Source organism: Gallinula chloropus, assembly GCF_964237585.1.
Source record: "Gallinula chloropus genome assembly, chromosome: 1".
Lineage (NCBI taxonomy): Eukaryota > Metazoa > Chordata > Aves > Gruiformes > Rallidae > Gallinula > Gallinula chloropus.
In genome coordinates, this window is record NC_140085.1 from 61028950 (window position 1) to 61042438 (window position 13489).

The 13489-nt window shown below is 39.4% G+C and overlaps 1 protein-coding gene across 3 annotated transcripts in view; it reads left to right on the plus strand.

Moving 5' to 3' along the window:
- The window catches only part of PPP1R12A (protein phosphatase 1 regulatory subunit 12A), a gene marked incomplete at its 5' end in the record, with an annotated part of 119789 nt that overhangs the window by 20598 nt on the left and 85702 nt on the right, over positions 1-13489 (plus strand). The gene's annotated exons all lie outside the window — the stretch shown is intronic.

The following is a 13489-nucleotide window of genomic DNA, read 5'->3' on the forward strand; positions in this document are numbered from 1 at the left end:
TTATCCTTTTTTCTTGTCCTATTTGGGATCAATTGATAGCTTCTTAATCAAGTACTCCTCGTTCTTCTAAGCATACTGTTAATCTTTATCTAACACGTTCGGCTGAAAACCCCAGTTATTAATACTTGTCTAAGAAACCATGATTGATTTATCTACAAGTCTTTATAGGGTTTTGCTTTAGACAATAGTGAGCACTGACTCAAGGTCTGGATGTTGCTTCTATACTTGGAAACACCACACTCCTGTAAATGCCACAGCTTTAGTAGAATTACCCAGGACTAGCCCAGCTGGGGCAAAAGTCTACAGCCCTTTCTTGGTGTACTTGAAGCATCCATTTGTCAGTGCTCACATTTAAATAATCCCCCAAACTGTAGTTACGACTTTAATGCAGCTTTGGAGATTGCAGAGTTATTGTTTGCCCTGTCTCTAGAAAAGAAACAACTGTTATCTGAGCACAGTTTGCATCTGTTGTAACTAAATAAATTGCTTAGCAGAAGAAACCATTTATGGTAATACCTAAACCTGTTTTACTGCAGACAGTATCAAAGTACTTTTTTTTTCTGGTCTGCTGGATAATTATACACTCTGCTTTTGGAATAGAGCTGTTAAACGCAAACCTCTGGAGCAACAAGGTGGTGTGCATGTCTTCTGTCTCACCGCTGGTTTTGTTTGGCACCTTCATGTGGGAGAACTTTGGGTTTGACACAACTCAGCTATTTCTTTTACTTGGGTAATAAAGTCATTCATTCACGAGTGTGCCAGTGTTCCTGTGCTTTTTATTAGGTCTGGGGGAACTGATTCTTATAAAACAAAGCTGCCTCTTCTGAAACTCAACATTTACATTGATTTTAATGAAATGTGCACACATGCTATTTTATTGATGAATATATCAACAACAGGGTGGTGTGTGAAGATACAAAGAACAGAGTTACTGGATGTTACTTTTTGGCCAGAAAGTGTCTGGAGTTGTGTTCAGATTCAAGTAGTTTGGGTCTGACCTTTTCTTCCTTTTGGCCTCAGAAAGCAACGCTTGCATTCTGCAGCATCCTCCTCTTTCCCAACTGTCTTCCACAGTTGTGAGATGCAACTTTGTGATAAAAACTGAGGATGAGCAGTGCCTCAGCATGTGATCAAGGTCAGCTGTCTGTAGGTTTCGAAACATGAGTACTTATTATTCTTTGTGACCTTACAAGGCTTAAGACTTCTAAATTGTCACTCATTAAACTAAGAAGGGTGTATGCTCTTTTTTGCCCTGACCTGAATTTCCACTCTTTTCCTAAGTGATCATGAAGAGTGCAGGGCTGAATTTTGTTGATAATCAGTTACCCCTGAGTCTCCCCTCACAGTTCCTAGGCAGCAGGAGGGCAATGAGGAAGGTGCAAGATGTGAACCACAAGCAAATGACTGTGATTGCATAAGAAGGTCCAGAAGCATCAGATATGGTCCCGATAGAACTCCCTCCTTGTACACTACAGGTTAGGATGTTTTAAGTGCAAAGTGCTCTGCTCTTTGAGCAACCTGTTCTTTCTCAGACATTAGTTATTTCCATGGGAAGAAGGCAATCTGTAGCCAAGACTAACTTGGAAAGGCAAAATCTCACGTGTCATCTCATTTCCCTCCTTCCTACTAGCACGCTGCGGAGGACTTTGACCCTGCTCATGGTATTCACATGTCTGCAGCATGCCATAGTTGTGCTGTGTTTTTTACCTGACCTAATTTGGTCTAACAGGAGTTAGTCCTCAGCAGGGCAGTAGGTACTTTCTGTGTCATTCCTACGGGCAGTGGTTTATTAATGCTGTATGTTTAGTGCAGGACTGTTAGAAAATAATTTTGCTGGATTCTCAATGCGTCTCAATACCAAATGCAGTCCTTCCAAGTGAAAGGTCACCATCCCAGCTTCCACAGAGGCAATCTCTGGAAAGCCCCTAGGAGTTGAATGAGCACACTTGCTTAGATGTTTCTTCTAAGCAGAGCCTGGATATGTGGCTTTGCGAGTCCAAGGCCATATACAACACACATTTAGCAAAATCACACCCCCCAGAGCAGAAATATAGTTGTAGCTACTATAAAGTTATCTGAGCTACCTTGCTACAATGATACTTTTTTTCTGAACTAAGCATGCATTTACTTTAAATAGTTGGAGAAGCAGGTACTCTGAACTACAGCGCTGTCATTATTACAGACTGAACGCCTACTTAAACACGGTACCTATTAGCTGTCAGCTCCTGTAGGTTCTTGTGCTTGTTCGCTCTTGCGTAGGGAAGTTTAACTTGTCCACCTGGGAAGTCTTGTGGTAGAGCTTGCAGTTGGAGTGCAGGAACTTTGAAAATACTGGTATAAGAACTAATTGAACAGTCCAGTAAATTACCGCTTAGGACAACCCAATGATAACATCTTGAGAACTGGAGTCTGAGCTGTCTCCTCTGTGGATAAAATCACATAGATCTAAATGCTTTACAGCTCCTTATGGCATTTTTAAAAAAAAAAAAAATTGGGGGGAGTGATATTCAAATGAATTTAATAGAGATGGCTCTGATTCCTAGTGTGGCACATAGGTTTCAAAGGTGGTTAGCCTTGGGGACTAATTTAAGAGTGAAATGAAATTTCGTCTTAGACACAAATTAATTTCTGTAATAAAAATTAATATGTCCCTGTTTAGCTACACACTATGTTCTTCTAATTTTTTTTTACATTGGTGTAATTGCTCATACTATTCTTCATATAAATCTCAGTGACTGAGATTTTAGACTGTCCTAGCATTTTTTAATTCTAAATACATATATGAGGCAAAACAGAGACATAAAGTTCATAGAGATATATCCCAGCAATTTTTGTCAATGTTCATTTTTCTTTCTATTGTTCCAGAATGATCTTAGTTTTCTAATACTTAGATTTTGATGTTGGACTTCCTTACTAAATTTATAAACTGTTGAAATCATGCTATATGGTTAAGTTCTTTTTAGGTATGAATGAAATCTTTAAGTCCATCAGGGTCGGGAGGAGAACTAAATAAAAGATTATTCCTGGAATGTGTCGATTTACTGATTTTTGATACTCTTGCCAGTAGCTCACATCTCAACTGGAATAGAAGAGGCATCTTTAGGAGATCTGTATGTATCTATTTATGTAGTTTATTAGAAAATTGTTTCTTAACCGAAGTTCTGACTTAAAGTGGTAGCAATCATTTTATATTTAATGATGGAAAAAAGATTCCCCTGCTAAAGTTGTAATAAATACCTTCTAAGAAGAGAAAGCAGTAGATTTCTTAATCTTTTCTAAAGCTTAATGCTTTGAAGATTTGAAGACAATAGTGCCATTCATAAGTATTAAATCTATAGGTGAAATCTTAGTTGATCAAAGATGTAGATCCCACCTGCCTCATAGATTTAGACTGTGAAGAGTTTTTTTTCTTAGATGCTGAAACTTTCCCCACAAAGAAGCCAGATTTCTGAATCTTGCTACCTTTATGTTCTATCCCAAATCTTTAGGACTTTCTGTCTAAATAAACATTTTATTTTGTTAGCCCATCTCATTCTGAATCTGCTTATTTGCATTGAGGAAACAAGCCCACATGTTCTCTTAGTGATTGGAAGTCTCTGCTTGAAGTTCTCAATGAGCAGAGAGTCGTCTGCATTTTTCAGTTATGGCTGTTGTATTCTGGTTCTAGATACTTTGAGTAGAAGGTTCATCCTTCTGTAAATGGTTTTTGCTTTTCCAGACCAGAACCCTGTCTGTTGACTGTTTCCTTAACTAAAAATTACATAAAATTCAGACATTGAGCTTAGTGGGAACACAGTCTTCCTCTTTTCCTCAGGAAATTAAAAACAAAAAAAAGACTAGAGAGCAAACTAAGGGGAGGTAAAATTTAATAAATATCTTTGAAGTTTACTTTTGTTTTCAGATGCAGGAATTGTTTTATTGTTTTATTATTTATTTTGTGGTGCAGTAATGATACAGCAGCTGGTTAGGCATTAGAGTGGAAGGTGTGTGAGTTGCTGGTTAACATAATTTTCCAGTGTGCTTGCAGGAAGCTTTAGTAGACAATATAATGGAAATAGTTGCAGTAATCTGAAACCCATGTATTTTTATGGAGGATATATGTAGTTGATCTTACTACCAGTTATTTTACAGAATCTTTGATGTGTGTGATTGGAACAATAGCTAATAAATCAGTGGCATTGTCATTCAGTTTGTAAGTAGTTAGCAGTTGGGTTGTGGCAGAGGGAATCCCAAAACTGCTATTAAAAATAAATAGCATAAGCCATACGCAATGGAGGAAGCATTTAAACTGAGTATTTAATGGATAGGATTGTTGATGAGTGATGCTAATTACTATTTGTTATTACTGGATGTTGTTTTACTGAACAATCTTATTCTCATGATAGACAGGATAGCAACAATTTGAAATTTCACTTCTCTATTGGGGGAAGGGTATTTTTAGGTGGAGAATTCTGCATTGAAAATGCCAGATTGAAGCATCGTGCTACACACAAGCCTGTGTCATACAGGCAGTTGGTAACCAGTGCATATTGTATTGAGGAAACAGGGATGCTTTCAAACATTGTTGAGTATTTTTGAAAGAGGTCAGTGTCTGTCTGTGTTAGATGGAGTGTGTTCTGTGAGGTGCAAGAAGGCATCTACACCTGGCAGCAGCTGGAATATATTTTGGGAGGAATAGCTCCGTTCAGATTGTGTTTAACTGCAGACACATTTTTCATCCCTGTGGATCAATAGACTGTGTTGATTAAAGAATTCAGTGCTAGTCCTGGCCAAAGCAGGTGCAAGTGTCCCAGTTAATGGAACACACCGGGTAGGCTGGCATACAGAACATGGTGAGGTTTGGATATCTGCTTGAAAAGGAAACCCGGTGTTGATCAATCTGTACAATGTATTGGCAGACTTGAGTTCTGTGAATTTCATACCTAAACCATATTAATTGAATTAATTGGTCTTTTATTAAGCACAAATAGTAAGTGAATGTAGGATCTGAGAGGGGTGATAGTTCTCTAGTAATTGTACTGTTTGAGAAATGTTGCTTCCCAACGTTTAAGTGCCTGATTCCTACTGAAAAATAAATCCCATAGTGAGGAAGATCCTGCCGTCGTGCCGGCACATACCTCTGACTAGGGCTTTTTGTATTCCTGTATTTGTTTGTCTAACCCTGAAGTCTGTATACATTTCTTTGTTGCCCCTTCTTTGTGACTGACTATTTTCCTTCCATCCTCTGAAAATCTCTCCTGCCCTTCTGAACTGGAAGCCCTGCAGCCCTCTGTATTGTGCACCCCCCCCCTTGCCCGTTCAAGAATGGTGCTTTCTCCAGTTCTCCCTGCCCTTTCTCTGTAGACTCTGTATTACCATCTCCTTATAAGCCCTTGCTCGTTAGAGTTATTCTTGTTGGAATCTAGGCTACAAATAATCTTTCCATGCAGCAAGTTGCTGCCTCTGATAAATGCAGGCTGCAGCCAGCTGCTGGTAGGGAGATTCATTTGTTCTCAGGCCCCTGAATTGTGAATTAGGCTTTTCTGGTATTTTTCATTTGCACCAAAATCAAGGACGTTGTGTTTATCAATCCTGCCTGCAGTTTTGGAATTGATCTAGTCTAATAAAACCTAAATAAATGTTTCAGTTGAATGTTATACTGTAGGTTCTTCTGAAAGGCTACTTATATGAACTTGGTTAAGGCCAAAGTAATTCTATATCTGTAAGATTTAATTCTGAAGTGTCTTTTTAAGATGTACTGCAAATGTTCGTATTAACTATAACGTAACAACAAAAAAGACTGCATGGATCTGATTTGTGTAAGCATTTTCCATGGGAATCCCAGTGCCTTATATGGTCAACTTGCTTTGTAGTGTTTCAGTGAAACGAAGGCAGCCATCCAACAAAAAAAAAAAAAGAAAAAAAACAAAACAGCCCAGCTGGCTTTAGCTTTGTCTATAATACCCTCTTTCTTGGCCTCCTTCAGTAGCACAGTAGCTAATTATTAAAACTAAAAATGTGGCAAGAGCCTATGTAGCCAGTAGAAGAAATTCCTTTTGTGGCAGTGACTGTATACTAAAGATTTAATACTGGTTTAATAAAGAACAGTAGCACATTGATACTGCAGCTTTATTGCATAATGAACTTTTGCCATCAGATGAGCTGTTGTGCTTTTGCCCAACCAAGCTTATTGTAAACAGGTGATAATTCCTGTAGCTGTTACAAGCAAAGTTTAATCGACAGAATCCAGCATGCTTTTTTGTGTGTGTGTGTGTTTGACCAGTTTATTAACTGCTTGAACAGATGCTAACAGTTTAAATAGGCGCCTGTTGAGGCTTGTATATTAAGGGATTGCTTCAGAGAGACCTGGTTCAGGTTCCTCTGGAAAGAGCATCTGGGTATGGTGGCACCAGTCATTGAAAATGACTATGTTTGCAGTGAGGTGAGCTACCCTGTATTTACTCTGAAGTATTGGGATGCACATGGGCTTTACTGTAATTCTCCTTGTGGTAATTTATATACCTATACTTTAAAAACGCCTCGTGAATGAGAGGCTAGACAGTTAAACTTAGTCATATCTCTTTATTCAGATACACAGAATCCTGTTTTACAAGGAGCATGATAAATTGAGAATCCAAGAACTTCAGTATTTTTATTTGGAATGCTAATGAAAAACGACATATTTTCTGTTGCAGAAAAGGAAAAACAGAGCATTTTGTCACTTCCCTACTGAAATGAGAGTAATATGAAGTAAAAATGCATTAGTATTCATTTGAATTGCAGTGAAGAGAGGTTTTTTCCTGTATCTGGGCTGCCTAAGGCCTTCAGGACTCTTTCAGTTAATCACATAGCTCTAGTGCCTGATTTGTGTTAAAAGGAAAGGCCAATCCACTGAGCTCAGTAAGAAGTCATCTCTGCTTCTGCTGATATGGGGCATTCCATCAGCTTTCGAAAAAGCAGCTTTTGTTTCTTGATGCCTTTTGGACCCAGCTCTTACCAGCTTCTTGTAATGACTTCAGCTCCTTGTACTAGCAGAAAGGGTGAACAACTGATTATTATTTATTTTCTTCATGTTACTTGTGATTTTGTAGTCCTTTATTAGATGGTTATCAAAGTCATTTTGTTCCAGGCTGAAGTGTTCTTGCCTACTGAGTTTTCTTTCCGTGGAAGATAGTCCGTACCTTTAATCAAAAGTACGTGTCTCTACTAAATCCACTCTTGTCCTGTTTTCAGCTAAGAGCTGGAAAGAAGGATGGTACTGTCTTTTTTTTTTTTTTTTTTTAAGCCAGTCAGGCTTGGGTTTGCCACCGTAGTAGGGCATTAGCTGCAGATTGACAGCTGGATGTTTTCATACTTAATCAGATTGGGAGAAGCAAAGAGAAAGTCTGCTTGGATGGGTCTGTGGTTTTAATATTCTAGTGTTTTGGAGGCTATTTAGAATTTTTCAGAACTTTTTTTTTTTGGAACATTTTTATATTCACCAGAAGAGAAGAGTGCTTCAGAGAAAGGCTGATATCCAACAGAATTTACCAAGGCCTAAAGAAAAACTTCAGTTCTCTACAGTGATTTTAAAGTTCATTTTGAATGTGGGAATGCAGAGCATGGAAGCAGTAGAGAGAGCAGGTTGCTGTAGGACTGGTAAAATCATTTAAACACATACTAGTACTATCTGTGCTGTGACCTCTTTGCCTGCGCTAGCACAGAGGAGGAAGCTGTAAGATGCAAAAATAGTGTAGGGATGTAGGAGTGAGTCAGAAGAGTGGAGGCAAAAGCGAGCTGTCAGATGTGGGCTGGCTGTCAGGATGCAGCTGAGAGGAAAATTAAATGGTGGTGTGGAAAATGAAGTGGGAAAGTAAGGCTGATAATGGGAGTACTGAAATTTTAGAACTCGGGTGTTTGTGTATTGGATATCAGGTAATTAATGTTGCCTGTGAAATCTGTACTTGGACTTAAGAAGCATTAACCTTTTAATACTCTATTATGTCATCATACCTAGATTATAGAGCCTGTATAGAGGATTTGCTCTTGGGATAGTTCAGGACATCTCATAAAAAATGTTGTAGCATGTGGGTCTTCAGCAATATCAGTGGAGGTAAAAAGAAGAGGATGGTATATGGGGTTGGAGACTGCAGGGAAATCTATATTATGCACTTGTTTATATGCACTTGTGTAATGAAAGGAAGCTTTTCTTTAGATATGGGAAACAGAGTATATCCTAAACCCTTGGTTCCATATTATTTCAAATTGTATGGTTAAATCAGGGAATATGGCTTATGTTCACCTTTTTGTCTGTTTACTGTCTGTAAAATGCTGTTTCATGGTAGCAGGTTTATGAAAATTCTCTTCTGTACCTAAAAGCTGATAAGGGCTGATGTGTAGAAGAAAATTAGTTCCATTTGGAACAAGATTTGAGTAATACAGCCAAACACTGAAGAGTGAAGAAAAATCCATAATTTTTAATAGCTGCATGTTGTAAAAGCACTGATCCTCTCATAGGTTGAATGAAACAAGTTTCTTTGGCCACAAGGAAATTGAGATCATGTAGGACAGTACACAGGTGATAATGCTTGTGGGGCCAGTTGCTTTGGCTTAGGTGGCATTAATTAAAACATATCCTAGTCCTGGAATATTTGGCTGTTCAGCCTTACTGTTGCTTATATATAGCTCTGTGCATAAATGAATATTTAATGTAAAAGTAGAGTCCTTAGAGAAGCATAAGGCTTAAGCATGTTTTGTCTTAATTTAATAGTGTAAATTAAGCTGGCAGAACAGCTTTCCCCTGCAGGAATTCTTGTAGAGGTGTGCACCATAGAGGAGAAAAAGCAAGCTCAAAGCAGCAGAGGTAGTCTTCTGGCGTGTCGGGGAGTTTAACTCTTTTCTGTTTAACAAAGGGGCAGTTTCTCACCATGCACACCAAGGTATGAGGAGTATATACCCTAGCCAGATGGGTGGAAAACAAATGAAGAACCAGTTTTAACAGTGGTTTGTATTGCAGAAGCTTTCAGTTTGCAGCATGAACGGTGTATGACTGAATAGTAGAGAAAAACAGATGGACCTTTGTCTGTCTGAATTGGGGAAACTTGGAAGTCCTCCCTGTCAAACCCTACCCCTGCCCTTTCTGCTGCTCTTTGTCCCTGCCAGGGCTACTGAGGTTACCTACCAAAACTTTGCAGCACATAGACTTTCCTCATGCTCAGGCAACGTGTGAGCTTTCTCCATATGATCAAATCCCATTCTTTTTTCTTTGTATTTTTCCATCCATTTACTTTAGCACTTCCTACTGTGAGGGAAACACAGTCAGTAAAGTCACTCACACTGCTGTGACTGACCTTGAAGCCAGTGTGCTTTTCAACCAGGCTTTCATTTTTGTGCCCTTGGATAATAATCATCTTTAACTAGCAGTCTGATGTACAAGAAGCAGACTTTAAAACATTTATGATTAATTTCATGATGACGTGCATGCTGCTATGGTCAGGTAAACTTCTGAGTTCTTGTTATTTCTTTCAAGCCAAGCTGGTAAAGAGAAGGCCAGTGTGTTTTCTGGCCTGGTGCAATTCAAAGATGTCAGCAGTCTCTCAGAAGTCAACACAAATGAGTTTCTGCGTAATTAAAAATGTTGGTGTTTATCCTTTCTCAGAAGGAAAGTCAGAAGTAGCTGCAGCTCCAGGTGCGACGAAGCCAACGCTGTATTTTACTGCTCTGAAAGGGCGTGCTCTAGCATCTTCCTCCCACCATCCTGTTTTCTTTCCCTCCTGTTTTTAAATTTATTTATTTATTTCAATGGGTGGGGAGGGAGAAAGGGTTATTTCTGCCTTGCTGGTGAGTTGCGTTGGCTAATGGAGAGCCTGACAAACGCTTTTGGGAGTGTGCTGTTGAGACTGAGGAGAGAGAATGGGACCTCCCTGTTTGTCAACAGTGAGCTCTTGTAGAATCATGTCCTGAGTGATTAGCGTATGTTAGCTCGAAGGAGTTAGGGTTTTGCTGGTTTTATAACACTACTTCCTGCAGGGAACAGAATATTGCTTAAAACTCATCTTGGAAATGAAAGTTATCCAGCAGGCATGATGTTTATTAGTACTTTGAAACATTGTCTTCTCCTGAATGTCAAAAATACTTATATTCCGGTGAAGGTCCAGTTATTATCAGCTTGGATAATGAGGGTTTTTTTATAACTACTTAAGATCCAGTGTATCAGCAGAAGATCATGCAAGTTCAATTGGAATACTTTCTTAAAGTGTGTTTTTGTCAGCATTAAACTCTACCATAACTTTTACCAAAGGTATCTTCTGTTAACTTCTTAAAAGTGATATTCCGTGCTCCTGAAGACAGTGGAAGAAATACATTGATGTCTGTCTTCAACTCAGAGGAAAGATTCCTGCAAAGTGAGACTTCTGATGAAGCAGTGAGCAGAAGTACTTAACCTTCTTTAAGAAATACTTTGGTTTTATGGCAAGTTTCTTTAGTGACTTTTCTCCTTGAAACTGATGTCTGAGCTTCCACAGTCTGGTATTCAGGACTGGGAAACTAGATATAAACTGCTGCACCATGTGTATGAATGTGTGAATTCTGTGTGCTCTGGTGAAAGAGCAGATGACACAAATACCATGCTGATTTTGGCAGGTATGCTATAGATTACAGTTGCTCATCTAGATACAGTATTTTCATGTTGCTTGCTTGCTTACTTGGATAAAATTGCTCTTTGAAAAAGTAGGGAGAAGCAGAAGATTTAGGAGTTACTAGACTAACCACAGGTTTGCCTTTACACTCGAGGGGAACTTGGTTTGTGATGACCTAAGACACTGTAGATGGTGGGGATAATGCAGTTGCATCCTTGCCCTTTTTTGTAAGCTCTTCCCTAGATGTTGGCAGAGAATTTCGGGATGGCAGGTGTGACCTCTCATGCCATGCAGAATCGGCAGTGACCACATCTGTGATTTGCAGTGTCCTTAATTCCTGCCACATGAGATGCTGCAGATGTACTGTCCTAGTGTTTGCAGGCAGTGGTGAAGGTGGTATAGTGTGAAATGTATACAGATATGCCAGAATTCCAGAAGTCCAGAGTCTGGGGACATTGGTGGTAGTGGAGTACCTACAGCAGTTTGAAGAAGCTGCTGCTGCTTCCTTTCCTTCCATATCAGAATAAATATGGGCCTGAGGAGACTTGTTTGCTTTTCCCTTTAATGCTGTGAGGAAAACACTAATGCCAGGTGCACATGCAGTCCAGAGAGGAGCTTCTCAAAAATACTCAATTTCTGCTGGCTTTTAACACACTGTGTGCCAAAATGATGCAGTTAGTCTTTGATGCTTGGTGTGATGAGGTGCTATTATGGCTAAAAAAAGAGAGAAGTCTGTTTAATTCAGGGTTTGGGGGGGGGGGGGGGGGGGCACTTAAAGGTGTTCTCTGATGAGGAAGTCCATTCAGGTTCAGCACCTAAGGTGTCTTTGCTAATAAGCTTTCATGAACATTTATGAACCTGTGTGGAATCAACTTTTCATCTGTCAAAGCAACAAGCTTCAAAAGCCTTGATGGACCTATGTTGGTTCAAAACTGTTTGCCGGTGCCCCAGATTTTAGGAGTGTGTCAGCTGGGGTCCTTCAGCAGTGATCAGGCCTGGCCTCATGGTGCAGAGAAGCAGTGGTGCCGCTGGTGAAGCTAAGCAAGCCTTTGAAGCAATATATCTGTGCTGGCACGGTATTGCCTTCCTGCTAATAAGCCTAATGACCATCACCTATTTTGATATCTGTAAGGTGCATTTTCATTAATCCTTTGATCTAGTCTGGCTGACAGGGCAACTCCTTCCTTCAGGCATCTGTGTATTATCGCTTTGTCCTGCTGGTGTAGGGTTAACACTCCTCTGCTGTTCCCCAGGTATTTCGAGACCTATCTGGGAGGTGAAACTGCCATAAGTTCTTGAGTAGTGGTGAGAGCTGCCTAAGCACACTTGTGTTCCCATACCTGTATTACCGTGGTCTGCTGAGTTAGATAGCTGTCTGCAGGCTTTTAGTGTTTCGGGTTGTTACTAGTAGACTGCAAGGTGGTATATAATCCTGATTATGCAAGGAAAATAAAACATTCTGCTTCTTTCAGAACCCAAACCAGAGGTATTTGTTGATACATTATTCATATGCATGTTATGTATCACTAATATTTTTCCCTGCATTCTTAATATATTTAAGAAATGTTTTAGTATTCCTGCCCCTGACAACTGTGTTTTTGCACTGATAGTCATAGCTTTCCTTTCCACATTTCTCTCTTGTTACTCAAAATTTATAATGATTTATACACATTTTTTAAAAACTGATTTTATATTGATTTTCAGAGTTTTACTTTTTTAAAGCATTTCCTTTTCAATTGTTGCCATTGCTTTGCTTTATCCCTAGTACTGAACTTCCTAATCAAATTGCTGTGTAGAGTAATGGCTTCTGGACTATGTGGATACCTATTTTTTAAAAAAACAAAACAAACAAACAACTTGAAAATTGTCCCTTTTAAAGTGCCGTGTGTTATGTACATATAGTAGTTAGTGTATGCTGTTGTAGATGAGTCTATAAATGACAATTTTACTTGTTGGCTGTTGTCTTCCTTTCCATTTCTTAACGTAATCGGGATGTAAGCTGTTTCCTAGGAACTTGTGATTACTTTCAGTTTCTTTGTTGGTCTGTCATGAGTTTCTGATTAGACAACCATGCCAAAATACGTCCTGTTTAAGTAGACCTGAGGGGCTTCGATGCCGAAGCAAGCACTTCTGTCGTGCTCGTTTGCGAGTGACAAAGTTCACACAGTGAATGCTGGTGTTGTACATTTGTGGCTGCAGAGAAATGGTGAGAGGTCTGTGTTGGGAATTCCTACAACTCTTTTCTTGTGCTGGTGAAACATTTGGGCACAATGAGAGTTGTTGAGGTGGAACTGGGATTGCAGCCTGAGCAGAGGAAGCACACACAACCTAGCGCAGGTTTCCCCTTCCTTCCAGCCAGAGGGTTTGCTCAGCAAGTTGCAGACTGTGGCTAGCCTATTCAACAGAGTATTAAGTTACACTGTGGCAAAAGTGCCTTTTTTAGAAGTTGCAAACCGCATCCCTGTAGATGAACTGCTGCATAGCTAGCCTTTGAGAGAGAGAGGGAGTTTGGTGTTGAATACTTCTAAAAATTCTTTATACTTGACAGAGGCCTGTAGTACATTTGATTATAATCTCCTTGTTTGTACAGACAATTTTGTTAACTATACCAAAACATGGCAATGTATTTCATCTAAGTTATTTTGGAAGATCGCTTAGCAAATTTAGCACAGCGTGAATGCACCCTCATTTAGCTTCGAAGGGATTCCTGAAGTACCTAGTCCAATTTGAATTTTGGCTTTAGGTGTAGCGCGTGTTGATCTTATCCTTGCAGAGGATTTATTTGAATCTTGGTGACCTTTGTCTGTTGCAAGTACCTTGTTGTTTAGGGATCAAAGTGACTTCTGGTTTTTTTTGTGCAGAGTGAATGAGAAAAAAGGCTTTGGACAGGTTGT